Source organism: Lissotriton vulgaris, unplaced genomic scaffold (genome assembly GCF_964263255.1).
Source record: "Lissotriton vulgaris unplaced genomic scaffold, aLisVul1.2 SCAFFOLD_4897, whole genome shotgun sequence".
NCBI classification, from domain to species: Eukaryota; Metazoa; Chordata; class Amphibia; order Caudata; family Salamandridae; genus Lissotriton; species Lissotriton vulgaris.
Window position 1 is genome coordinate 85,946 of NW_028245051.1, and position 25,066 is coordinate 111,011.

Genomic DNA, 25,066 nt, shown 5'->3' on the forward strand with positions numbered 1-25,066 from the left:
GGCAGAACAGAGACTGCTGGGAAAAGCCTGAAATTAAAGGCACAGAAAATGCCTGCTTCTGGATAGAACACTGAGAAGGGTTGAAAGTTTTTTCTCTGACCCTGGCCACTCGTACAAGCAATCCTATGATAGTCAGAAGGACCCACCCTAAAAAGGAAGGGACAGCCATTTGGACCCTTTCCACCTTTTCTATATCTCGCCTGATCGAGCCTGATCGAGCGCTGATTGAGCGGATTAGCACATGTACTTCTCATTTTGGGAAGGTATTGCTTAGCTTGCTACCAGCAGCTCAGTTATGTTATGATGTTAGAGGCTTGCAAGGAATGCTTTAGTCCTGCATTAGGCAGTTTTTATTGCTACTTGCATTCAAGGGAAAGATAATTAGCCAGAATCTGTGGCCCAGTTATTCAGCTTGGCATTCCGATTTGCACAAAGGGAATAAGCATTTGAGAAAAAATGCAACATGTGTTTCTTATGTTGTTATGAACAGCTTTTTATTCTTTCTCTTTAGGGTCTAGCCACTGCAGAAATAGATAAATAAGTGCTGACTTCCTGTAAGACGTGTCCAATGCTGGGACAAAATAAAAGGGGACACTTATAAATGATAGTGATATCATTTGAGAAAGGGTAAGTTGACACTGAATTTCATGTGTATTCACAGACCAAGCATGAAAAAGTCCCCAGCATGATCTTCATTGCGTGCTTAGAGCTGGTATTAGCTTTTCAGAGGTGTGGGTCTTTCGAAGGCTCGTTGGTCTAGGGGTATGATTCTCGCTTTGGGTGCGAGAGGTCCCGGGTTCAAATCCCGGACGAGCCCTTTCATTGGTGCTTTTTTAAAGTAGTATTGAAGTATGCATTTCAAAGCCAATATCAATTTTCTCTTTGCAGTAGTGGATGAATATTTGCTAGAGTCTCATGCTTTTAACCTTGCCCTGCCTGAGCAAATAGGAAACATTTCTCTTTAAGCATTTTGCAAAAATGCTGAACTTGCATGGCATATACAAGCGTTCAGCTAGGGCTGTCTGGGAAGGTTGCATGAAAGAAATCTAAAACCAGAGGCCCTTGGAATAGCCTGTTTTGAGAAGTTTCATCACAGAAGAATCAACTGTAGACATCTGTTTCTGTAGTGTAGTGGTTATCACGTTTGCCTCACACGCGAAAGGTCCCCGGTTCGAATCCGGGCAGAAACAGTTGTTATATTGTCTTGGCTGCAATGTTGAGAGGTGCCGTTTTGCCATGAAATTGTCCAGGCCCTGAAGATGGTTTCATGCAGACTCGTTCCAAGAAAGTGAATTCTCTTAAAAACACTAAAGTAATTGGCATGTGGATGTATCTGTTGATTCACAGACCTCGCTTTGAAAAGAGCCCTGCATTCTGTTCATTGCTCACCTAGAACATGCATTAACTTTGGGAATTGTTGGCACCAACAGGCATCTTAGTTTAGTGGAGTGTTTCTGGTGTTTAAGTGCAGAAGCCCTGGGCTCAATTCCTCGGTGACCCTTCTCAAGGTGATGATACAAATGCATCGTCACCTTTACGTTTAATGTCAGAATTGTTTATTTCTATTTGGTGGTGTATGAATGCTTGCAATAGTATGTTGATTTTTTCTAGCCTTGAATGAATAAAAGCAAATCACTCCTCTTTATGTATTTTTCTAATACATTGATATTTGCATCTCCTTTCCTAGCCTGCATTTTTCACTATCTTACAGGCTGTATATAATAAGTATCAATTCAGGGGCCCTTCTTCTACTCAATTCACAACTGTTCTATCCCGGCATTGATAAGCAATCTACATCTGCTTCTGTTGTATATTGGTTATCATGTTTACCTGACGTGTGAAAGCCCCATGTTTGACAGTGCGCGTTAATAAAGAGACCAATGATTTTTATTAAAAGTTGTCATGTGTTTTTGTTACCTTGCACCGGCCAAAAAGTGCCGGAAATGACTTCATTTGCAGTCACTTGAAAAGTAGGGATTCTCAAATAAATGGTAAGAGGTTGGAACAAATCTAAAGGAATGCCTGGCATATCTATATGTATGTGTACGCAGGTATCCATATATAAAGATAGATAGATAGATAGATAGATAGATAGATAGATAGATAGATAGATAGATAGATAGATAGATAGATAGATAGATAGATAGATAGATAGATAGATAGATAGATAGATAGATAGATAGATAGATAGATAGATAGATAGATATTGGGAGAGAGAGAGCGTTAATATAAACTGAGACTTTATTTTCCATCAAGCTGTCTTTCCTTTCCTTCAGGAGCAGAATGTTCTGATCATCAGCGCTCCAGAATCTAGTGCTTGGTTGGCAAGCATCACACATTGTGATGTGTTAGCTAAGAGTTCCATGTCGTTCAGACTCATATATTCCTCTGTAGTTGTACCTTGGTGATTCAACAAAATGTGGCATCATAAGCAGCATTCTACTGCCATAGACTGGGCAGAAAAAACATTTAGAATTTCACTGAAAAAGAAAAAAAGCATACTTAGGCAGAGCTTTCTGGACAGTAAGGACATTAGAGTAAGTGATGAATAAGCACTGCGTTTGTTAATTTACATAGGCAGAACAGAGACTGCTGGGAAAAGCCTGAAATTTAAGGCACAGAAAATGCCTGCTTCTGGATAGAACACTGAGAAGGGTTGAAAGTTTTTTCTCTGACCCTGGCCACTTATACAAGCAATCCTATGATAGTCAGAAGGACCCACCCTAAAAAGGAAGGGACAGCCATTTGGACCCTTTCCACCTTTTCTATATCTCGCCTGATCGAGCCTGATTGAGCGGATTAGCACATGTACTTCTCATTTTTGGAAGGTATTGCTTAGCTTGCTACCAGCAGCTCAGTTATGTTATGATGTTAGAGGCTTGCAAGGAATGCTTTAGTCCTGCATTAGGCAGTTTTTATTGCTACTTGCATTCAAGGGAAAGATAATTAGCCAGAATCTGTGGCCCAGTTATTCAGCTTGGCATTCCGATTTGCACAAAGGGAATAAGCATTTGAGAAAAAATGCAACATGTGTTTCTTATGTTGTTATGAACAGCTTTTTATTCTTTCTCTTTAGGGTCTAGCCACTGCAGAAATAGATAAATAAGTGCTGACTTCCTGTAAGACGTGTCCAATGCTGGGACAAAATAAAAGGGGACACTTATAAATGATAGTGATATCATTTGAGAAAGGGTAAGTTGACACTGAATTTCATGTGTATTCACAGACCAAGCATGAAAAAGTCCCCAGCATGATCTTCATTGCGTGCTTAGAGCTGGTATTAGCTTTTCAGAGGTGCGGGTCTTTCGAAGGCTCGTTGGTCTAGGGGTATGATTCTCGCTTTGGGTGCGAGAGGTCCCGGGTTCAAATCCCGGACGAGCCCTTTCATTGGTGCTTTTTTAAAGTAGTATTGAAGTATGCATTTCAAAGCCAATATCAATTTTCTCTTTGCAGTAGTGGATGAATATTTGCTAGAGTCTCATGCTTTTAACCTTGCCCTGCCTGAGCAAATAGGAAACATTTCTCTTTAAGCATTTTGCAAAAATGCTGAACTTGCATGGCATATACAAGCGTTCAGCTAGGGCTGTCTGGGAAGGTTGCATGAAAGAAATCTAAAACCAGAGGCCCTTGGAATAGCCTGTTTTGAGAAGTTTCATCACAGAAGAATCAACTGTAGACATCTGTTTCTGTAGTGTAGTGGTTATCACGTTTGCCTCACACGCGAAAGGTCCCCGGTTCGAAACCGGGCAGAAACAGTTGTTATATTGTCTTGTCTGCAATGTTGAGAGGTGCCGTTTTGCCATGAAATTGTCCAGGCCCTGAAGATGGTTTCATGCAGACTCGTTCCAAGAAAGTGAATTCTCTTAAAAACACTAAAGTAATTGGCATGTGGATGTATCTGTTGATTCACAGACCTCGCTTTGAAAAGAGCCCTGCATTCTGTTCATTGCTCACCTAGAACATGCATTAACTTTGGGAATTGTTGGCACCAACAGGCATCTTAGTTTAGTGGAGTGTTTCTGGTGTTTAAGTGCAGAAGCCCTGGGCTCAATTCCTCGGTGACCCTTCTCAAGGTGATGATACAAATGCATCGTCACCTTTATGTTTAATGTCAGAATTGTTTATTTCTATTTGGTGGTTGTATGAATGCTTGCAATAGTATGTTGATTTTTTCTAGCCTTGAATGAATAAAAGCAAATCACTCCTCTTTATGTATTTTTCTAATACATTGATATTTGCATCTCCTTTCCTAGCCTGCATTTTTCACTATCTTACAGGCTGTATATAATAAGTATCAATTCAGGGGCCCTTCTTCTACTCAATTCACAACTGTTCTATCCCGGCATTGATAAGCAATCTACATCTGCTTCTGTTGTATATTGGTTATCATGTTTACCTGACGTGTGAAAGCCCCATGTTTGACAGTGCGCGTTAATAAAGAGACCAATGATTTTTATTAAAAGTTGTCATGTGTTTTTGTTACCTTGCACCGGCCAAAAAGTGCCGGAAATGACTTCATTTGCAGTCACTTGAAAAGTAGGGATTCTCAAATAAATGGTAAGAGGTTGGAACAAATCTAAAGGAATGCCTGGCATATCTATATGTATGTGTACGCAGGTATCCATATATAGATAGATAGATAGATAGATAGATAGATAGATAGATAGATAGATAGATAGATAGATAGATAGATAGATAGATAGATAGATAGATAGATAGATAGATAGATAGATAGATAGATAGATAGATAGATAGATAGATAGATAGATAGATAGATAGATAGATAGATAGATAGATAGATAGATATTGGGAGAGAGAGAGCGTTAATATAAACTGAGACTTTATTTTCCATCAAGCTGTCTTTCCTTTCCTTCAGGAGCAGAATGTTCTGATCATCAGCGCTCCAGAATCTAGTGCTTGGTTGGCAAGCATCACACATTGTGATGTGTTAGCTAAGAGTTCCATGTCGTTCAGACTCATATATTCCTCTGTAGTTGTACCTTGGTGATTCAACAAAATGTGGCATCATAAGCAGCATTCTACTGCCATAGACTGGGCAGAAAAAACATTTAGAATTTCACTGAAAAAGAAAAAAAGCATACTTAGGCAGAGCTTTCTGGACAGTAAGGACATTAGAGTAAGTGATGAATAAGCACTGCTTTTGTTAATTTACATAGGCAGAACAGAGACTGCTGGGAAAAGCCTGAAATTAAAGGCACAGAAAATGCCTGCTTCTGGATAGAACACTGAGAAGGGTTGAAAGTTTTTTCTCTGACCCTGGCCACTTATACAAGCAATCCTATGATAGTCAGAAGGACCCACCCTAAAAAGGAAGGGACAGCCATTTGGACCCTTTCCACCTTTTCTATATCTCGCCTGATCGAGCCTGATCGAGCGCTGATTGAGCGGATTAGCACATGTACTTCTCATTTTGGGAAGGTATTGCTTAGCTTGCTACCAGCAGCTCAGTTATGTTATGATGTTAGAGGCTTGCAAGGAATGCTTTAGTCCTGCATTAGGCAGTTTTTATTGCTACTTGCATTCAAGGGAAAGATAATTAGCCAGAATCTGTGACCCAGTTATTCAGCTTGGCATTCCGATTTGCACAAAGGGAATAAGCATTTGAGAAAAAATGCAACATGTGTTTCTTATGTTGTTATGAACAGCTTTTTATTCTTTCTCTTTAGGGTCTAGCCACTGCAGAAATAGATAAATAAGTGCTGACTTCCTGTAAGACGTGTCCAATGCTGGGACAAAATAAAAGGGGACACTTATAAATGATAGTGATATCATTTGAGAAAGGGTAAGTTGACACTGAATTTCATGTGTATTCACAGACCAAGCATGAAAAAGTCCCCAGCATGATCTTCATTGCGTGCTTAGAGCTGGTATTAGCTTTTCAGAGGTGCAGGCCTTTCGAAGGCTCGTTGGTCTAGGGGTATGATTCTCGCTTTGGGTGCGAGAGGTCCCGGGTTCAAATCCCGGACGAGCCCTTTCATTGGTGCTTTTTTAAAGTAGTATTGAAGTATGCATTTCAAAGCCAATATCAATTTTCTCTTTGCAGTAGTGGGTGAATATTTGCTAGAGTCTCATGCTTTTAACCTTGCCCTGCCTGAGCAATTAGGAAACATTTCTCTTTAAGCATTTTGCAAAAATGCTGAACTTGCATGGCATATACAAGCGTTCAGCTAGGGCTGTCTGGGAAGGTTGCATGAAAGAAATCTAAAACCAGAGGCCCTTGGAATAGCCTGTTTTGAGAAGTTTCATCACAGAAGAATCAACTGTAGACATCTGTTTCTGTAGTGTAGTGGTTATCACGTTCGCCTCACACGCGAAAGGTCCCCGGTTCGAAACCGGGCAGAAACAGTTGTTATATTGTCTTGGCTGCAATGTTGAGAGGTGCCATTTTGCCATGAAATTGTCCAGGCCCTGAAGATGGTTTCATGCAGACTCATTCCAAGAAAGTGAATTCTCTTAAAAACACTAAAGTAATTGGCATGTGGATGTATCTGTTGATTCACAGACCTCGCTTTCATAAGAGCCCTGCATTCTGTTCATTGCTCACCTAGAACATGCATTAACTTTGGGAATTGTTGGCACCAACAGGCATCTTAGTTTAGTGGAGTGTTTCTGGTGTTTAAGTGCAGAAGCCCTGGGCTCAATTCCTCGGTGACCCTTCTCAAGGTGATGATACAAATGCATCGTCACCTTTACGTTTAATGTCAGAATTGTTTATTTCTATTTGGTGGTGTATGAATGCTTGCAATAGTATGTTGATTTTTTCTAGCCTTGAATGAATAAAAGCAAATCACTCCTCTTTATGTATTTTTCTAATACATTGATATTTGCATCTCCTTTCCTAGCCTGCATTTTTCACTATCTTACAGGCTGTATATAATAAGTATCAATTCAGGGGCCCTTCTATTACTCAATTCACAACTATTCTATCCTGGCATTGATAAGCAATCTACATCTGCTTCTGTTGTGTATTGGTTATCATGTTTACCTGACGTGTGAAAGCCCCATGTTTGACAGTGCGCGTTAATAAAGAGACCAATGATTTGTATTAAAAGTTGGCATGTGTTTTTGTTACCTTGCACCGGCCAAAAAGTGCCGGAAATGACTTCATTTGCAGTCACTTGAAAAGTAGGGATTCTCAAATAAATGGTAAGAGGTTGGAACAAATCTAAAGGAATGCATGGCATATCTATATGTATGTGTACGCAGGTATCCATATATAGATAGATAGATAGATAGATAGATAGATAGATAGATAGATAGATAGATAGATAGATAGATAGATAGATAGATAGATAGATAGATAGATAGATAGATAGATAGATAGATAGATAGATAGATAGATAGATAGATAGATAGATAGATAGATAGATAGATAGATAGATAGATAGATAGATATTCGGAGAGAGAGAGCGTTAATATAAACTGAGACTTTATTTTCCATCAAGCTGTCTTTCCTTTCCTTCAGGAGCAGAATGTTCTGATCATCAGCGCTCCAGAATCTAGTGCTTGGTTGGCAAGCATCACACATTGTGATGTGTTAGCTAAGAGTTCCATGTCGTTCAGACTCATATATTCCTCTGTAGTTGTACCTTGGTGATTCAACAAAATGTGGCATCATAAGCAGCATTCTACTGCCATAGACTGGGCAGAAAAAAACATTTAGAATTTCACTGAAAAAGAAAAAAAGCATACTTAGGCAGAGCTTTCTGGACAGTAAGGACATTAGAGTAAGTGATGAATAAGCACTGCTTTTGTTAATTTACATAGGCAGAACAGAGACTGCTGGGAAAAGCCTGAAATTAAAGGCACAGAAAATGCCTGCTTCTGGATAGAACACTGAGAAGGGTTGAAAGTTTTTTCTCTGACCCTGGCCACTTATACAAGCAATCCTATGATAGTCAGAAGGACCCACCCTAAAAAGGAAGGGACAGCCATTTGGACCCTTTCCACCTTTTCTATATCTCGCCTGATCGAGCCTGATCGAGCGCTGATTGAGCGGATTAGCACATGTACTTCTCATTTTGGGAAGGTATTGCTTAGCTTGCTACCAGCAGCTCAGTTATGTTATGATGTTAGAGGCTTGCAAGGAATGCTTTAGTCCTGCATTAGGCAGTTTTTATTGCTACTTGCATTCAAGGGAAAGATAATTAGCCAGAATCTGTGACCCAGTTATTCAGCTTGGCATTCCGATTTGCACAAAGGGAATAAGCATTTGAGAAAAAATGCAACATGTGTTTCTTATGTTGTTATGAACAGCTTTTTATTCTTTCTCTTTAGGGTCTAGCCACTGCAGAAATAGATAAATAAGTGCTGACTTCCTGTAAGACGTGTCCAATGCTGGGACAAAATAAAAGGGGACACTTATAAATGATAGTGATATCATTTGAGAAAGGGTAAGTTGACACTGAATTTCATGTGTATTCACAGACCAAGCATGAAAAAGTCCCCAGCATGATCTTCATTGCGTGCTTAGAGCTGGTATTAGCTTTTCAGAGGTGCAGGCCTTTCGAAGGCTCGTTGGTCTAGGGGTATGATTCTCGCTTTGGGTGCGAGAGGTCCCGGGTTCAAATCCCGGACGAGCCCTTTCATTGGTGCTTTTTTAAAGTAGTATTGAAGTATGCATTTCAAAGCCAATATCAATTTTCTCTTTGCAGTAGTGGGTGAATATTTGCTAGAGTCTCATGCTTTTAACCTTGCCCTGCCTGAGCAATTAGGAAACATTTCTCTTTAAGCATTTTGCAAAAATGCTGAACTTGCATGGCATATACAAGCGTTCAGCTAGGGCTGTCTGGGAAGGTTGCATGAAAGAAATCTAAAACCAGAGGCCCTTGGAATAGCCTGTTTTGAGAAGTTTCATCACAGAAGAATCAACTGTAGACATCTGTTTCTGTAGTGTAGTGGTTATCACGTTCGCCTCACACGCGAAAGGTCCCCGGTTCGAAACCGGGCAGAAACAGTTGTTATATTGTCTTGGCTGCAATGTTGAGAGGTGCCATTTTGCCATGAAATTGTCCAGGCCCTGAAGATGGTTTCATGCAGACTCATTCCAAGAAAGTGAATTCTCTTAAAAACACTAAAGTAATTGGCATGTGGATGTATCTGTTGATTCACAGACCTCGCTTTCATAAGAGCCCTGCATTCTGTTCATTGCTCACCTAGAACATGCATTAACTTTGGGAATTGTTGGCATCAACAGGCATCTTAGTTTAGTGGAGTGTTTCTGGTGTTTAAGTGCAGAAGCCCTGGGCTCAATTCCTCGGTGACCCTTCTCAAGGTGATGATACAAATGCATCGTCACCTTTACGTTTAATGTCAGAATTGTTTATTTCTATTTGGTGGTGTATGAATGCTTGCAATAGTATGTTGATTTTTTCTAGCCTTGAATGAATAAAAGCAAATCACTCCTCTTTATGTATTTTTCTAATACATTGATATTTGCATCTCCTTTCCTAGCCTGCATTTTTCACTATCTTACAGGCTGTATATAATAAGTATCAATTCAGGGGCCCTTCTATTACTCAATTCACAACTATTCTATCCTGGCATTGATAAGCAATCTACATCTGCTTCTGTTGTGTATTGGTTATCATGTTTACCTGACGTGTGAAAGCCCCATGTTTGACAGTGCGCGTTAATAAAGAGACCAATGATTTGTATTAAAAGTTGGCATGTGTTTTTGTTACCTTGCACCGGCCAAAAAGTGCCGGAAATGACTTCATTTGCAGTCACTTGAAAAGTAGGGATTCTCAAATAAATGGTAAGAGGTTGGAACAAATCTAAAGGAATTAATGGCATATCTATATGTATGTGTACGCAGGTATCCATATATAAAGATAGATAGATAGATAGATAGATAGATAGATAGATAGATAGATAGATAGATAGATAGATAGATAGATAGATAGATAGATAGATAGATAGATAGATAGATAGATAGATAGATAGATAGATAGATAGATAGATAGATAGATAGATAGATAGATAGATAGATAGATAGATAGATAGATAGATAGATATTCGGAGAGAGAGAGCGTTAATATAAACTGAGACTTTATTTTCCATCAAGCTGTCTTTCCTTTCCTTCAGGAGCAGAATGTTCTGATCATCAGCGCTCCAGAATCTAGTGCTTGGTTGGCAAGCATCACACATTGTGATGTGTTAGCTAAGAGTTCCATGTCGTTCAGACTCATATATTCCTCTGTAGTTGTACCTTGGTGATTCAACAAAATGTGGCATCATAAGCAGCATTCTACTACCATAGACTGGGCAGAAAAAACATTTAGAATTTCACTGAAAAAGAAAAAAAGCATACTTAGGCAGAGCTTTCTGGACAGTAAGGACATTAGAGTAAGTGATGAATAAGCACTGCTTTTGTTAATTTACATAGGCAGAACAGAGACTGCTGGGAAAAGCCTGAAATTAAAGGCACAGAAAATGCCTGCTTCTGGATAGAACACTGAGAAGGGTTGAAAGTTTTTTCTCTGACCCTGGCCACTCGTACAAGCAATCCTATGATAGTCAGAAGGACCCACCCTAAAAAGGAAGGGACAGCCATTTGGACCCTTTCCACCTTTTCTATATCTCGCCTGATCGAGCCTGATCGAGCGCTGATTGAGCGGATTAGCACATGTACTTCTCATTTTGGGAAGGTATTGCTTAGCTTGCTACCAGCAGCTCAGTTATGTTATGATGTTAGAGGCTTGCAAGGAATGCTTTAGTCCTGCATTAGGCAGTTTTTATTGCTACTTGCATTCAAGGGAAAGATAATTAGCCAGAATCTGTGGCCCAGTTATTCAGCTTGGCATTCCGATTTGCACAAAGGGAATAAGCATTTGAGAAAAAATGCAACATGTGTTTCTTATGTTGTTATGAACAGCTTTTTATTCTTTCTCTTTAGGGTCTAGCCACTGCAGAAATAGATAAATAAGTGCTGACTTCCTGTAAGACGTGTCCAATGCTGGGACAAAATAAAAGGGGACACTTATAAATGATAGTGATATCATTTGAGAAAGGGTAAGTTGACACTGAATTTCATGTGTATTCACAGACCAAGCATGAAAAAGTCCCCAGCATGATCTTCATTGCGTGCTTAGAGCTGGTATTAGCTTTTCAGAGGTGCGGGTCTTTCGAAGGCTCGTTGGTCTAGGGGTATGATTCTCGCTTTGGGTGCGAGAGGTCCCGGGTTCAAATCCCGGACGAGCCCTTTCATTGGTGCTTTTTTAAAGTAGTATTGAAGTATGCATTTCAAAGCCAATATCAATTTTCTCTTTGCAGTAGTGGATGAATATTTGCTAGAGTCTCATGCTTTTAACCTTGCCCTGCCTGAGCAAATAGGAAACATTTCTCTTTAAGCATTTTGCAAAAATGCTGAACTTGCATGGCATATACAAGCGTTCAGCTAGGGCTGTCTGGGAAGGTTGCATGAAAGAAATCTAAAACCAGAGGCCCTTGGAATAGCCTGTTTTGAGAAGTTTCATCACAGAAGAATCAACTGTAGACATCTGTTTCTGTAGTGTAGTGGTTATCACGTTTGCCTCACACGCGAAAGGTCCCCGGTTCGAAACCGGGCAGAAACAGTTGTTATATTGTCTTGGCTGCAATGTTGAGAGGTGCCGTTTTGCCATGAAATTGTCCAGGCCCTGAAGATGGTTTCATGCAGACTCGTTCCAAGAAAGTGAATTCTCTTAAAAACACTAAAGTAATTGGCATGTGGATGTATCTGTTGATTCACTGACCTCGCTTTCATAAGAGCCCTGCATTCTGTTCATTGCTCACCTAGAACATGCATTAACTTTGGGAATTGTTGGCACCAACAGGCATCTTAGTTTAGTGGAGTGTTTCTGGTGTTTAAGTGCAGAAGCCCTGGGCTCAATTCCTCGGTGACCCTTCTCAAGGTGATGATACAAATGCATCATCACCTTTACGTTTAATGTCAGAATTGTTTATTTCTATTTGGTGGTGTATGAATGCTTGCAATAGTATGTTGATTTTTTCTAGCCTTGAATGAATAAAAGCAAATCACTCCTCTTTATGTATTTTTCTAATACATTGATATTTGCATCTCCTTTCCTAGCCTGCATTTTTCACTATCTTACAGGCTGTATATAATAAGTATCAATTCAGGGGCCCTTCTTCTACTCAATTCACAACTGTTCTATCCCGGCATTGATAAGCAATCTACATCTGCTTCTGTTGTATATTGGTTATCATGTTTACCTGACGTGTGAAAGCCCCATGTTTGACAGTGCGCATTAATAAAGAGACCAATGATTTTTATTAAAAGTTGTCATGTGTTTTTGTTACCTTGCACCGGCCAAAAAGTGCCGGAAATGACTTCATTTGCAGTCACTTGAAAAGTAGGGATTCTCAAATAAATGGTAAGAGGTTGGAACAAATCTAAAGGAATGCATGGCATATCTATATGTATGTGTACGCAGGTATCCATATATAATAGATAGATAGATAGATAGATAGATAGATAGATAGATAGATAGATAGATAGATAGATAGATAGATAGATAGATAGATAGATAGATAGATAGATAGATAGATAGATAGATAGATAGATAGATAGATAGATAGATAGATAGATAGATAGATAGATAGATAGATATTGGGAGAGAGAGAGCGTTAATATAAACTGAGACTTTATTTTCCATCAAGCTGTCTTTCCTTTCCTTCAGGAGCAGAATGTTCTGATCATCAGCGCTCCAGAATCTAGTGCTTGGTTGGCAAGCATCACACATTGTGATGTGTTAGCTAAGAGTTCCATGTCGTTCAGACTCATATATTCCTCTGTAGTTGTACCTTGGTGATTCAACAAAATGTGGCATCATAAGCAGCATTCTACTGCCATAGACTGGGCAGAAAAAACATTTAGAATTTCACTGAAAAAGAAAAAAAGCATACTTAGGCAGAGCTTTCTGGACAGTAAGGACATTAGAGTAAGTGATGAATAAGCACTGCTTTTGTTAATTTACATAGGCAGAACAGAGACTGCTGGGAAAAGCCTGAAATTAAAGGCACAGAAAATGCCTGCTTCTGGATAGAACACTGAGAAGGGTTGAAAGTTTTTTCTCTGACCCTGGCCACTCGTACAAGCAATCCTATGATAGTCAGAAGGACCCACCCTAAAAAGGAAGGGACAGCCATTTGGACCCTTTCCACCTTTTCTATATCTCGCCTGATCGAGCCTGATCGAGCGCTGATTGAGCGGATTAGCACATGTACTTCTCATTTTGGGAAGGTATTGCTTAGCTTGCTACCAGCAGCTCAGTTATGTTATGATGTTAGAGGCTTGCAAGGAATGCTTTAGTCCTGCATTAGGCAGTTTTTATTGCTACTTGCATTCAAGGGAAAGATAATTAGCCAGAATCTGTGGCCCAGTTATTCAGCTTGGCATTCCGATTTGCACAAAGGGAATAAGCATTTGAGAAAAAATGCAACATGTGTTTCTTATGTTGTTATGAACAGCTTTTTATTCTTTCTCTTTAGGGTCTAGCCACTGCAGAAATAGATAAATAAGTGCTGACTTCCTGTAAGACGTGTCCAATGCTGGGACAAAATAAAAGGGGACACTTATAAATGATAGTGATATCATTTGAGAAAGGGTAAGTTGACACTGAATTTCATGTGTATTCACAGACCAAGCATGAAAAAGTCCCCAGCATGATCTTCATTGCGTGCTTAGAGCTGGTATTAGCTTTTCAGAGGTGTGGGTCTTTCGAAGGCTCGTTGGTCTAGGGGTATGATTCTCGCTTTGGGTGCGAGAGGTCCCGGGTTCAAATCCCGGACGAGCCCTTTCATTGGTGCTTTTTTAAAGTAGTATTGAAGTATGCATTTCAAAGCCAATATCAATTTTCTCTTTGCAGTAGTGGATGAATATTTGCTAGAGTCTCATGCTTTTAACCTTGCCCTGCCTGAGCAAATAGGAAACATTTCTCTTTAAGCATTTTGCAAAAATGCTGAACTTGCATGGCATATACAAGCGTTCAGCTAGGGCTGTCTGGGAAGGTTGCATGAAAGAAATCTAAAACCAGAGGCCCTTGGAATAGCCTGTTTTGAGAAGTTTCATCACAGAAGAATCAACTGTAGACATCTGTTTCTGTAGTGTAGTGGTTATCACGTTTGCCTCACACGCGAAAGGTCCCCGGTTCGAATCCGGGCAGAAACAGTTGTTATATTGTCTTGGCTGCAATGTTGAGAGGTGCCGTTTTGCCATGAAATTGTCCAGGCCCTGAAGATGGTTTCATGCAGACTCGTTCCAAGAAAGTGAATTCTCTTAAAAACACTAAAGTAATTGGCATGTGGATGTATCTGTTGATTCACAGACCTCGCTTTGAAAAGAGCCCTGCATTCTGTTCATTGCTCACCTAGAACATGCATTAACTTTGGGAATTGTTGGCACCAACAGGCATCTTAGTTTAGTGGAGTGTTTCTGGTGTTTAAGTGCAGAAGCCCTGGGCTCAATTCCTCGGTGACCCTTCTCAAGGTGATGATACAAATGCATCGTCACCTTTACGTTTAATGTCAGAATTGTTTATTTCTATTTGGTGGTGTATGAATGCTTGCAATAGTATGTTGATTTTTTCTAGCCTTGAATGAATAAAAGCAAATCACTCCTCTTTATGTATTTTTCTAATACATTGATATTTGCATCTCCTTTCCTAGCCTGCATTTTTCACTATCTTACAGGCTGTATATAATAAGTATCAATTCAGGGGCCCTTCTTCTACTCAATTCACAACTGTTCTATCCCGGCATTGATAAGCAATCTACATCTGCTTCTGTTGTATATTGGTTATCATGTTTACCTGACGTGTGAAAGCCCCATGTTTGACAGTGCGCGTTAATAAAGAGACCAATGATTTTTATTAAAAGTTGTCATGTGTTTTTGTTACCTTGCACCGGCCAAAAAGTGCCGGAAATGACTTCATTTGCAGTCACTTGAAAAGTAGGGATTCTCAAATAAATGGTAAGAGGTTGGAACAAATCTAAAGGAATGCCTGGCATATCTATATGTATGTGTACGCAGGTATCCATATATAAAGATAGATAGATAGATAGATAGATAGATAGATAGATAGATAGATAGATAGATAGATAGATAGATAGATAGATAGATAGATAGATAGATAGATAGATAGATAGATAGATAGATAGATAGATAGATAGATAGATAGATAGATAGATAGATAGATAGATATTGGGAGAGAGAGAGCGTTAATATAAACTGAGACTTTATTTTCCATCAAGCTGTCTTTCCTTTCCTTCAGGAGCAGAATGTTCTGATCATCAGCGCTCCAGAATCTAGTGCTTGGTTGGCAAGCATCACACATTGTGATGTGTTAGCTAAGAGTTCCATGTCGTTCAGACTCATATATTCCTCTGTAGTTGTACCTTGGTGATTCAACAAAATGTGGCATCATAAGCAGCATTCTACTGCCATAGACTGGGCAGAAAAAACATTTAGAATTTCACTGAAAAAGAAAAAAAGCATACTTAGGCAGAGCTTTCTGGACAGTAAGGACATTAGAGTAAGTGATGAATAAGCACTGCTTTTGTTAATTTACATAGGCAGAACAGAGACTGCTGGGAAAAGCCTGAAATTAAAGGCACAGAAAATGCCTGCTTCTGGATAGAACACTGAGAAGGGTTGAAAGTTTTTTCTCTGACCCTGGCCACTTATACAAGCAATCCTATGATAGTCAGAAGGACCCACCCTAAAAAGGAAGGGACAGCCATTTGGACCCTTTCCACCTTTTCTATATCTCGCCTGATCGAGCCTGATCGAGCGCTGATTGAGCGGATTAGCACATGTACTTCTCATTTTGGGAAGGTATTGCTTAGCTTGCTACCAGCAGCTCAGTTATGTTATGATGTTAGAGGCTTGCAAGGAATGCTTTAGTCCTGCATTAGGCAGTTTTTATTGCTACTTGCATTCAAGGGAAAGATAATTAGCCAGAATCTGTGACCCAGTTATTCAGCTTGGCATTCCGATTTGCACAAAGGGAATAAGCATTTGAGAAAAAATGCAACATGTGTTTCTTATGTTGTTATGAACAGCTTTTTATTCTTTCTCTTTAGGGTCTAGCCACTGCAGAAATAGATAAATAAGTGCTGACTTCCTGTAAGACGTGTCCAATGCTGGGACAAAATAAAAGGGGACACTTATAAATGATAGTGATATCATTTGAGAAAGGGTAAGTTGACACTGAATTTCATGTGTTTTCACAGACCAAGCATGAAAAAGTCCCCAGCATGATCTTCATTGCGTGCTTAGAGCTGGTATTAGCTTTTCAGAGGTGCAGGCCTTTCGAAGGCTCGTTGGTCTAGGGGTATGATTCTCGCTTTGGGTGCGGGAGGTCCCGGGTTCAAATCCCGGACGAGCCCTTTCATTGGTGCTTTTTTAAAGTAGTATTGAAGTATGCATTTCAAAGCCAATATCAATTTTCTCTTTGCAGTAGTGGATGAATATTTGCTAGAGTCTCATGCTTTTAACCTTGCCCTGCCTGAGCAAATAGGAAACATTTCTCTTTAAGCATTTTGCAAAAATGCTGAACTTGCATGGCATATACAAGCGTTCAGCTAGGGCTGTCTGGGAAGGTTGCATGAAAGAAATCTAAAACCAGAGGCCCTTGGAATAGCCTGTTTTGAGAAGTTTCATCACAGAAGAATCAACTGTAGACATCTGTTTCTGTAGTGTAGTGGTTATCATGTTCGCCTCACACGCGAAAGGTCCCCGGTTCGAAACCGGGCAGAAACAGTTGTTATATTGTCTTGGCTGCAATGTTGAGAGGTGCCATTTTGCCATGAAATTGTCCAGGCCCTGAAGATGGTTTCATGCAGACTCATTCCAAGAAAGTGAATTCTCTTAAAAACACTAAAGTAATTGGCATGTGGATGTATCTGTTGATTCACAGACCTCGCTTTCATAAGAGCCCTGCATTCTGTTCATTGCTCACCTAGAACATGCATTAACTTTGGGAATTGTTGGCACCAACAGGCATCTTAGTTTAGTGGAGTGTTTCTGGTGTTTAAGTGCAGAAGCCCTGGGCTCAATTCCTCGGTGACCCTTCTCAAGGTGATGATACAAATGCATCGTCACCTTTACGTTTAATGTCAGAATTGTTTATTTCTATTTGGTGGTGTATGAATGCTTGCAATAGTATGTTGATTTTTTCTAGCCTTGAATGAATAAAAGCAAATCACTCCTCTTTATGTATTTTTCTAATACATTGATATTTGCATCTCCTTTCCTAGCCTGCATTTTTCACTATCTTACAGGCTGTATATAATAAGTATCAATTCAGGGGCCCTTCTATTACTCAATTCACAACTATTCTATCCTGGCATTGATAAGCAATCTACATCTGCTTCTGTTGTGTATTGGTTATCATGTTTACCTGACGTGTGAAAACCCCATGTTTGACAGTGCGCGTTAATAAAGAGACCAATGATTTGTATTAAAAGTTGGCATGTGTTTTTGTTACCTTGCACCGGCCAAAAAGTGCCGGAAATGACTTCATTTGCAGTCACTTGAAAAGTAGGGATTCTCAAATAAATGGTAAGAGGTTGGAACAAATCTAAAGGAATGCATGGCATATCTATATGTATGTGTACGCAGGTATCCATATATAAAGATAGATAGATAGATAGATAGATAGATAGATAGATAGATAGATAGATAGATAGATAGATAGATAGATAGATAGATAGATAGATAGATAGATAGATAGATAGATAGATAGATAGATAGATAGATAGATAGATAGATAGATAGATAGATAGATAGATAGATAGATATTGGGAGAGAGAGAGCGTTAATATAAACTGAGACTTTATTTTCCATCAAGCTGTCTTTCCTTTCCTTCAGGAGCAGAATGTTCTGATCATCAGCGCTCCAGAATCTAGTGCTTGGTTGGCAAGCATCACACATTGTGATGTGTTAGCTAAGAGTTCCATGTCGTTCAGACTCATATATTCCTCTGTAGTTGTACCTTGGTGATTCAACAAAATGTGGCATCATAAGCAGCATTCTACTGCCATAGACTGGGCAGAAAAAACATTTAGAATTTCACTGAAAAAGAAAAAAAGCATACTTAGGCAGAGCTTTCTGGACAGTAAGGACATTAGAGTAAGTGATGAATAAGCACTGCTTTTGTTAATTTACATAGGCAGAACAGAGACTGCTGGGAAAAGCCTGAAATTTAAGGCACAGAAAATGCCTGCTTCTGGATAGAACACTGAGAAGGGTTGAAAGTTTTTTCTCTGACCCTGGCCACTTATACAAGCAATCCTATGATAGTCAGAAGGACCCACCCTAAAAAGGAAGGGACAGCCATTTGGACCCTTTCCACCTTTTCTATATCTTGCCTGATCGAGCCTGATTGAGCGGATTAGCACATGTACTTCTCATTTTTGGAAGGTATTGCTTAGCTTGCTACCAGCAGCTCAGTTATGTTATGATGTTAGAGGCTTGCAAGGAATGCTTTAGTCCTGCATTAGGCAGTTTTTATTGCTACTTGCATTCAAGGGAAAGATAATTAGCCAGAATCTGTGGCCCAGTTATTCAGCTTGGCATTCCGATTTGCACAAAGGGAACAAGCATTTGAGAAAAAATGCAACATGTGTTTCTTATGTTGTTATGAACAGCTTTTTATTCTTTCTCTTTAGGGTCTAGCCACTGCAGAAATAGATAAATAAGTGCTGACTTCCTGTAAGACGTGTCCAATGCTGGGACAAAATAAAAGGGGACACTTATAAATGATAGTGATATCATTTGAGAAAGGGTAAGTTGACACTGAATTTCATGTGTATTCACAGACCAAGCATGAAAAAGTCCCCAGCATGATCTTCATTGCGTGCTTAGAGCTGGTATTAGCTTTTCAGAGGTGCAGGCCTTTCGAAGGCTCGTTGGTCTAGGGGTATGATTCTCGCTTTGGGTGCGAGAGGTCCCGGGTTCAAATCCCGGACGAGCCCTTTCATTGGTGCTTTTTTAAAGTAGTATTGAAGTATGCATTTCAAAGCCAATATCAATTTTCTCTTTGCAGTAGTGGGTGAATATTTGCTAGAGTCTCATGCTTTTAACCTTGCCCTGCCTGAGCAATTAGGAAACATTTCTCTTTAAGCATTTTGCAAAAATGCTGAACTTGCATGGCATATACAAGCGTTCAGCTAGGGCTGTCTGGGAAGGTTGCATGAAAGAAATCTAAAACCAGAGGCCCTTGGAATAGCCTGTTTTGAGAAGTTTCATCACAGAAGAATCAACTGTAGACATCTGTTTCTGTAGTGTAGTGGTTATCACGTTCGCCTCACACGCGAAAGGTCCCCGGTTCGAAACCGGGCAGAAACAGTTGTTATATTGTCTTGGCTGCAATGTTGAGAGGTGCCATTTTGCCATGAAATTGTCCAGGCCCTGAAGATGGTTTCATGCAGACTCATTCCAAGAAAGTGAATTCTCTTAAAAACACTAAAGTAATTGGCATGTGGATGTATCTGTTGATTCACAGACCTCGCTTTCATAAGAGCCCTGCATTCTGTTCATTGCTCACCTAGAACATGCATTAACTTTGGGAATTGTTGGCACCAACAGGCATCTTAGTTTAGTGGAGTGTTTCTGGTGTTTAAGTGCAGAAGCCCTGGGCTCAATTCCTCGGTGACCCTTCTCAAGGTGATGATACAAATGCATCGTCACCTTTACGTTTAATGTCAGAATTGTTTATTTCTATTTGGTGGTGTATGAATGCTTGCAATAGTATGTTGATTTTTTCTAGCCTTGAATGAATAAAAGCAAATCACTCCTCTTTATGTATTTTTCTAATACATTGATATTTGCATCTCCTTTCCTAGCCTGCATTTTTCACTATCTTACAGGCTGTATATAATAAGTATCAATTCAGGGGCCCTTCTATTACTCAATTCACAACTATTCTATCCTGGCATTGATAAGCAATCTACATCTGCTTCTGTTGTGTATTGGTTATCATGTTTACCTGACGTGTGAAAGCCCCATGTTTGACAGTGCGCGTTAATAAAGAGACCAATGATTTGTATTAAAAGTTGGCATGTGTTTTTGTTACCTTGCACCGGCCAAAAAGTGCCGGAAATGACTTCATTTGCAGTCACTTGAAAAGTAGGGATTCTCAAATAAATGGTAAGAGGTTGGAACAAATCTAAAGGAATGCATGGCATATCTATATGTATGTGTACGCAGGTATCCATATATAAAGATAGATAGATAGATAGATAGATAGATAGATAGATAGATAGATAGATAGATAGATAGATAGATAGATAGATAGATAGATAGATAGATAGATAGATAGATAGATAGATAGATAGATAGATAGATAGATAGATAGATAGATAGATAGATAGATAGATAGATAGATAGATAGATAGATAGATAGATAGATAGATAGATATTCGGAGAGAGAGAGCGTTAATATAAACTGAGACTTTATTTTCCATCAAGCTGTCTTTCCTTTCCTTCAGGAGCAGAATGTTCTGATCATCAGCGCTCCAGAATCTAGTGCTTGGTTGGCAAGCATCACACATTGTGATGTGTTAGCTAAGAGTTCCATGTCGTTCAGACTCATATATTCCTCTGTAGTTGTACCTTGGTGATTCAACAAAATGTGGCATCATAAGCAGCATTCTACTGCCATAGACTGGGCAGAAAAAAACATTTAGAATTTCACTGAAAAAGAAAAAAAGCATACTTAGGCAGAGCTTTCTGGACAGTAAGGACATTAGAGTAAGTGATGAATAAGCACTGCTTTTGTTAATTTACATAGGCAGAACAGAGACTGCTGGGAAAAGCCTGAAATTAAAGGCACAGAAAATGCCTGCTTCTGGATAGAACACTGAGAAGGGTTGAAAGTTTTTTCTCTGACCCTGGCCACTTATACAAGCAATCCTATGATAGTCAGAAGGACCCACCCTAAAAAGGAAGGGACAGCCATTTGGACCCTTTCCACCTTTTCTATATCTCGCCTGATCGAGCCTGATCGAGCGCTGATTGAGCGGATTAGCACATGTACTTCTCATTTTGGGAAGGTATTGCTTAGCTTGCTACCAGCAGCTCAGTTATGTTATGATGTTAGAGGCTTGCAAGGAATGCTTTAGTCCTGCATTAGGCAGTTTTTATTGCTACTTGCATTCAAGGGAAAGATAATTAGCCAGAATCTGTGACCCAGTTATTCAGCTTGGCATTCCGATTTGCACAAAGGGAATAAGCATTTGAGAAAAAATGCAACATGTGTTTCTTATGTTGTTATGAACAGCTTTTTATTCTTTCTCTTTAGGGTCTAGCCACTGCAGAAATAGATAAATAAGTGCTGACTTCCTGTAAGACGTGTCCAATGCTGGGACAAAATAAAAGGGGACACTTATAAATGATAGTGATATCATTTGAGAAAGGGTAAGTTGACACTGAATTTCATGTGTATTCACAGACCAAGCATGAAAAAGTCCCCAGCATGATCTTCATTGCGTGCTTAGAGCTGGTATTAGCTTTTCAGAGGTGCAGGCCTTTCGAAGGCTCGTTGGTCTAGGGGTATGATTCTCGCTTTGGGTGCGAGAGGTCCCGGGTTCAAATCCCGGACGAGCCCTTTCATTGGTGCTTTTTTAAAGTAGTATTGAAGTATGCATTTCAAAGCCAATATCAATTTTCTCTTTGCAGTAGTGGGTGAATATTTGCTAGAGTCTCATGCTTTTAACCTTGCCCTGCCTGAGCAATTAGGAAACATTTCTCTTTAAGCATTTTGCAAAAATGCTGAACTTGCATGGCATATACAAGCGTTCAGCTAGGGCTGTCTGGGAAGGTTGCATGAAAGAAATCTAAAACCAGAGGCCCTTGGAATAGCCTGTTTTGAGAAGTTTCATCACAGAAGAATCAACTGTAGACATCTGTTTCTGTAGTGTAGTGGTTATCACGTTCGCCTCACACGCGAAAGGTCCCCGGTTCGAAACCGGGCAGAAACAGTTGTTATATTGTCTTGGCTGCAATGTTGAGAGGTGCCATTTTGCCATGAAATTGTCCAGGCCCTGAAGATGGTTTCATGCAGACTCATTCCAAGAAAGTGAATTCTCTTAAAAACACTAAAGTAATTGGCATGTGGATGTATCTGTTGATTCACAGACCTCGCTTTCATAAGAGCCCTGCATTCTGTTCATTGCTCACCTAGAACATGCATTAACTTTGGGAATTGTTGGCATCAACAGGCATCTTAGTTTAGTGGAGTGTTTCTGGTGTTTAAGTGCAGAAGCCCTGGGCTCAATTCCTCGGTGACCCTTCTCAAGGTGATGATACAAATGCATCGTCACCTTTACGTTTAATGTCAGAATTGTTTATTTCTATTTGGTGGTGTATGAATGCTTGCAATAGTATGTTGATTTTTTCTAGCCTTGAATGAATAAAAGCAAATCACTCCTCTTTATGTATTTTTCTAATACATTGATATTTGCATCTCCTTTCCTAGCCTGCATTTTTCACTATCTTACAGGCTGTATATAATAAGTATCAATTCAGGGGCCCTTCTATTACTCAATTCACAACTATTCTATCCTGGCATTGATAAGCAATCTACATCTGCTTCTGTTGTGTATTGGTTATCATGTTTACCTGACGTGTGAAAGCCCCATGTTTGACAGTGCGCGTTAATAAAGAGACCAATGATTTGTATTAAAAGTTGGCATGTGTTTTTGTTACCTTGCACCGGCCAAAAAGTGCCGGAAATGACTTCATTTGCAGTCACTTGAAAAGTAGGGATTCTCAAATAAATGGTAAGAGGTTGGAACAAATCTAAAGGAATTAATGGCATATCTATATGTATGTGTACGCAGGTATCCATATATAAAGATAGATAGATAGATAGATAGATAGATAGATAGATAGATAGATAGATAGATAGATAGATAGATAGATAGATAGATAGATAGATAGATAGATAGATAGATAGATAGATAGATAGATAGATAGATAGATAGATATTCGGAGAGAGAGAGCGTTAATATAAACTGAGACTTTATTTTCCATCAAGCTGTCTTTCCTTTCCTTCAGGAGCAGAATGTTCTGATCATCAGCGCTCCAGAATCTAGTGCTTGGTTGGCAAGCATCACACATTGTGATGTGTTAGCTAAGAGTTCCATGTCGTTCAGACTCATATATTCCTCTGTAGTTGTACCTTGGTGATTCAACAAAATGTGGCATCATAAGCAGCATTCTACTGCCATAGACTGGGCAGAAAAAACATTTAGAATTTCACTGAAAAAGAAAAAAAGCATACTTAGGCAGAGCTTTCTGGACAGTAAGGACATTAGAGTAAGTGATGAATAAGCACTGCTTTTGTTAATTTACATAGGCAGAACAGAGACTGCTGGGAAAAGCCTGAAATTAAAGGCACAGAAAATGCCTGCTTCTGGATAGAACACTGAGAAGGGTTGAAAGTTTTTTCTCTGACCCTGGCCACTTATACAAGCAATCCTATGATAGTCAGAAGGACCCACCCTAAAAAGGAAGGGACAGCCATTTGGACCCTTTCCACCTTTTCTATATCTCGCCTGATCGAGCCTGATCGAGCGCTGATTGAGCGGATTAGCACATGTACTTCTCATTTTGGGAAGGTATTGCTTAGCTTGCTACCAGCAGCTCAGTTATGTTATGATGTTAGAGGCTTGCAAGGAATGCTTTAGTCCTGCATTAGGCAGTTTTTATTGCTACTTGCATTCAAGGGAAAGATAATTAGCCAGAATCTGTGACCCAGTTATTCAGCTTGGCATTCCGATTTGCACAAAGGGAATAAGCATTTGAGAAAAAATGCAACATGTGTTTCTTATGTTGTTATGAACAGCTTTTTATTCTTTCTCTTTAGGGTCTAGCCACTGCAGAAATAGATAAATAAGTGCTGACTTCCTGTAAGACGTGTCCAATGCTGGGACAAAATAAAAGGGGACACTTATAAATGATAGTGATATCATTTGAGAAAGGGTAAGTTGACACTGAATTTCATGTGTATTCACAGACCAAGCATGAAAAAGTCCCCAGCATGATCTTCATTGCGTGCTTAGAGCTGGTATTAGCTTTTCAGAGGTGCAGGCCTTTCGAAGGCTCGTTGGTCTAGGGGTATGATTCTCGCTTTGGGTGCGAGAGGTCCCGGGTTCAAATCCCGGACGAGCCCTTTCATTGGTGCTTTTTTAAAGTAGTATTGAAGTATGCATTTCAAAGCCAATATCAATTTTCTCTTTGCAGTAGTGGGTGAATATTTGCTAGAGTCTCATGCTTTTAACCTTGCCCTGCCTGAGCAATTAGGAAACATTTCTCTTTAAGCATTTTGCAAAAATGCTGAACTTGCATGGCATATACAAGCGTTCAGCTAGGGCTGTCTGGGAAGGTTGCATGAAAGAAATCTAAAACCAGAGGCCCTTGGAATAGCCTGTTTTGAGAAGTTTCATCACAGAAGAATCAACTGTAGACATCTGTTTCTGTAGTGTAGTGGTTATCACGTTCGCCTCACACGCGAAAGGTCCCCGGTTCGAAACCGGGCAGAAACAGTTGTTATATTGTCTTGGCTGCAATGTTGAGAGGTGCCATTTTGCCATGAAATTGTCCAGGCCCTGAAGATGGTTTCATGCAGACTCATTCCAAGAAAGTGAATTCTCTTAAAAACACTAAAGTAATTGGCATGTGGATGTATCTGTTGATTCACAGACCTCGCTTTCATAAGAGCCCTGCATTCTGTTCATTGCTCACCTAGAACATGCATTAACTTTGGGAATTGTTGGCACCAACAGGCATCTTAGTTTAGTGGAGTGTTTCTGGTGTTTAAGTGCAGAAGCCCTGGGCTCAATTCCTCGGTGACCCTTCTCAAGGTGATGATACAAATGCATCGTCACCTTTACGTTTAATGTCAGAATTGTTTATTTCTATTTGGTGGTGTATGAATGCTTGCAATAGTATGTTGATTTTTTCTAGCCTTGAATGAATAAAAGCAAATCACTCCTCTTTATGTATTTTTCTAATACATTGATATTTGCATCTCCT

General features: G+C 39.6%; 19 non-coding genes across 19 annotated transcripts; all 19 read left to right on the plus strand.

The window, feature by feature from the left end:
• The first annotated feature begins 745 nt into the window (after positions 1-745).
• Positions 746-817, plus strand: TRNAP-UGG (transfer RNA proline (anticodon UGG)). The gene has a single exon. It is a non-coding gene; the product is annotated as a tRNA-Pro (tRNA).
• A 300-nt stretch (positions 818-1,117) lies between these two features.
• Positions 1,118-1,190, plus strand: TRNAV-CAC (transfer RNA valine (anticodon CAC)). The gene has a single exon. It is a non-coding gene; the product is annotated as a tRNA-Val (tRNA).
• A 2,120-nt stretch (positions 1,191-3,310) lies between these two features.
• Positions 3,311-3,382, plus strand: TRNAP-UGG (transfer RNA proline (anticodon UGG)). Its single transcript has one exon. It is a non-coding gene; the product is annotated as a tRNA-Pro (tRNA).
• A 300-nt stretch (positions 3,383-3,682) lies between these two features.
• On the plus strand, positions 3,683-3,755 carry TRNAV-CAC (transfer RNA valine (anticodon CAC)). The gene has a single exon. It is a non-coding gene; the product is annotated as a tRNA-Val (tRNA).
• Positions 3,756-5,921: 2,166 nt separating this feature from the next.
• Positions 5,922-5,993, plus strand: TRNAP-UGG (transfer RNA proline (anticodon UGG)). The gene has a single exon. It is a non-coding gene; the product is annotated as a tRNA-Pro (tRNA).
• Positions 5,994-6,293: 300 nt separating this feature from the next.
• On the plus strand, positions 6,294-6,366 carry TRNAV-CAC (transfer RNA valine (anticodon CAC)). Its single transcript has one exon. It is a non-coding gene; the product is annotated as a tRNA-Val (tRNA).
• Positions 6,367-8,532: 2,166 nt separating this feature from the next.
• Positions 8,533-8,604, plus strand: TRNAP-UGG (transfer RNA proline (anticodon UGG)). The gene has a single exon. It is a non-coding gene; the product is annotated as a tRNA-Pro (tRNA).
• Positions 8,605-8,904: 300 nt separating this feature from the next.
• TRNAV-CAC (transfer RNA valine (anticodon CAC)) lies at positions 8,905-8,977 on the plus strand. The gene has a single exon. It is a non-coding gene; the product is annotated as a tRNA-Val (tRNA).
• Positions 8,978-11,152: 2,175 nt separating this feature from the next.
• On the plus strand, positions 11,153-11,224 carry TRNAP-UGG (transfer RNA proline (anticodon UGG)). Its single transcript has one exon. It is a non-coding gene; the product is annotated as a tRNA-Pro (tRNA).
• A 300-nt stretch (positions 11,225-11,524) lies between these two features.
• On the plus strand, positions 11,525-11,597 carry TRNAV-CAC (transfer RNA valine (anticodon CAC)). Its single transcript has one exon. It is a non-coding gene; the product is annotated as a tRNA-Val (tRNA).
• Positions 11,598-13,749: 2,152 nt separating this feature from the next.
• Positions 13,750-13,821, plus strand: TRNAP-UGG (transfer RNA proline (anticodon UGG)). The gene has a single exon. It is a non-coding gene; the product is annotated as a tRNA-Pro (tRNA).
• Positions 13,822-14,121: 300 nt separating this feature from the next.
• Positions 14,122-14,194, plus strand: TRNAV-CAC (transfer RNA valine (anticodon CAC)). Its single transcript has one exon. It is a non-coding gene; the product is annotated as a tRNA-Val (tRNA).
• Positions 14,195-16,713: 2,519 nt separating this feature from the next.
• TRNAV-CAC (transfer RNA valine (anticodon CAC)) lies at positions 16,714-16,786 on the plus strand. Its single transcript has one exon. It is a non-coding gene; the product is annotated as a tRNA-Val (tRNA).
• A 2,144-nt stretch (positions 16,787-18,930) lies between these two features.
• Positions 18,931-19,002, plus strand: TRNAP-UGG (transfer RNA proline (anticodon UGG)). Its single transcript has one exon. It is a non-coding gene; the product is annotated as a tRNA-Pro (tRNA).
• Positions 19,003-19,302: 300 nt separating this feature from the next.
• Positions 19,303-19,375, plus strand: TRNAV-CAC (transfer RNA valine (anticodon CAC)). Its single transcript has one exon. It is a non-coding gene; the product is annotated as a tRNA-Val (tRNA).
• Positions 19,376-21,563: 2,188 nt separating this feature from the next.
• On the plus strand, positions 21,564-21,635 carry TRNAP-UGG (transfer RNA proline (anticodon UGG)). Its single transcript has one exon. It is a non-coding gene; the product is annotated as a tRNA-Pro (tRNA).
• A 300-nt stretch (positions 21,636-21,935) lies between these two features.
• On the plus strand, positions 21,936-22,008 carry TRNAV-CAC (transfer RNA valine (anticodon CAC)). The gene has a single exon. It is a non-coding gene; the product is annotated as a tRNA-Val (tRNA).
• A 2,123-nt stretch (positions 22,009-24,131) lies between these two features.
• TRNAP-UGG (transfer RNA proline (anticodon UGG)) lies at positions 24,132-24,203 on the plus strand. The gene has a single exon. It is a non-coding gene; the product is annotated as a tRNA-Pro (tRNA).
• Positions 24,204-24,503: 300 nt separating this feature from the next.
• Positions 24,504-24,576, plus strand: TRNAV-CAC (transfer RNA valine (anticodon CAC)). The gene has a single exon. It is a non-coding gene; the product is annotated as a tRNA-Val (tRNA).
• Positions 24,577-25,066: the final 490 nt, after the last annotated feature.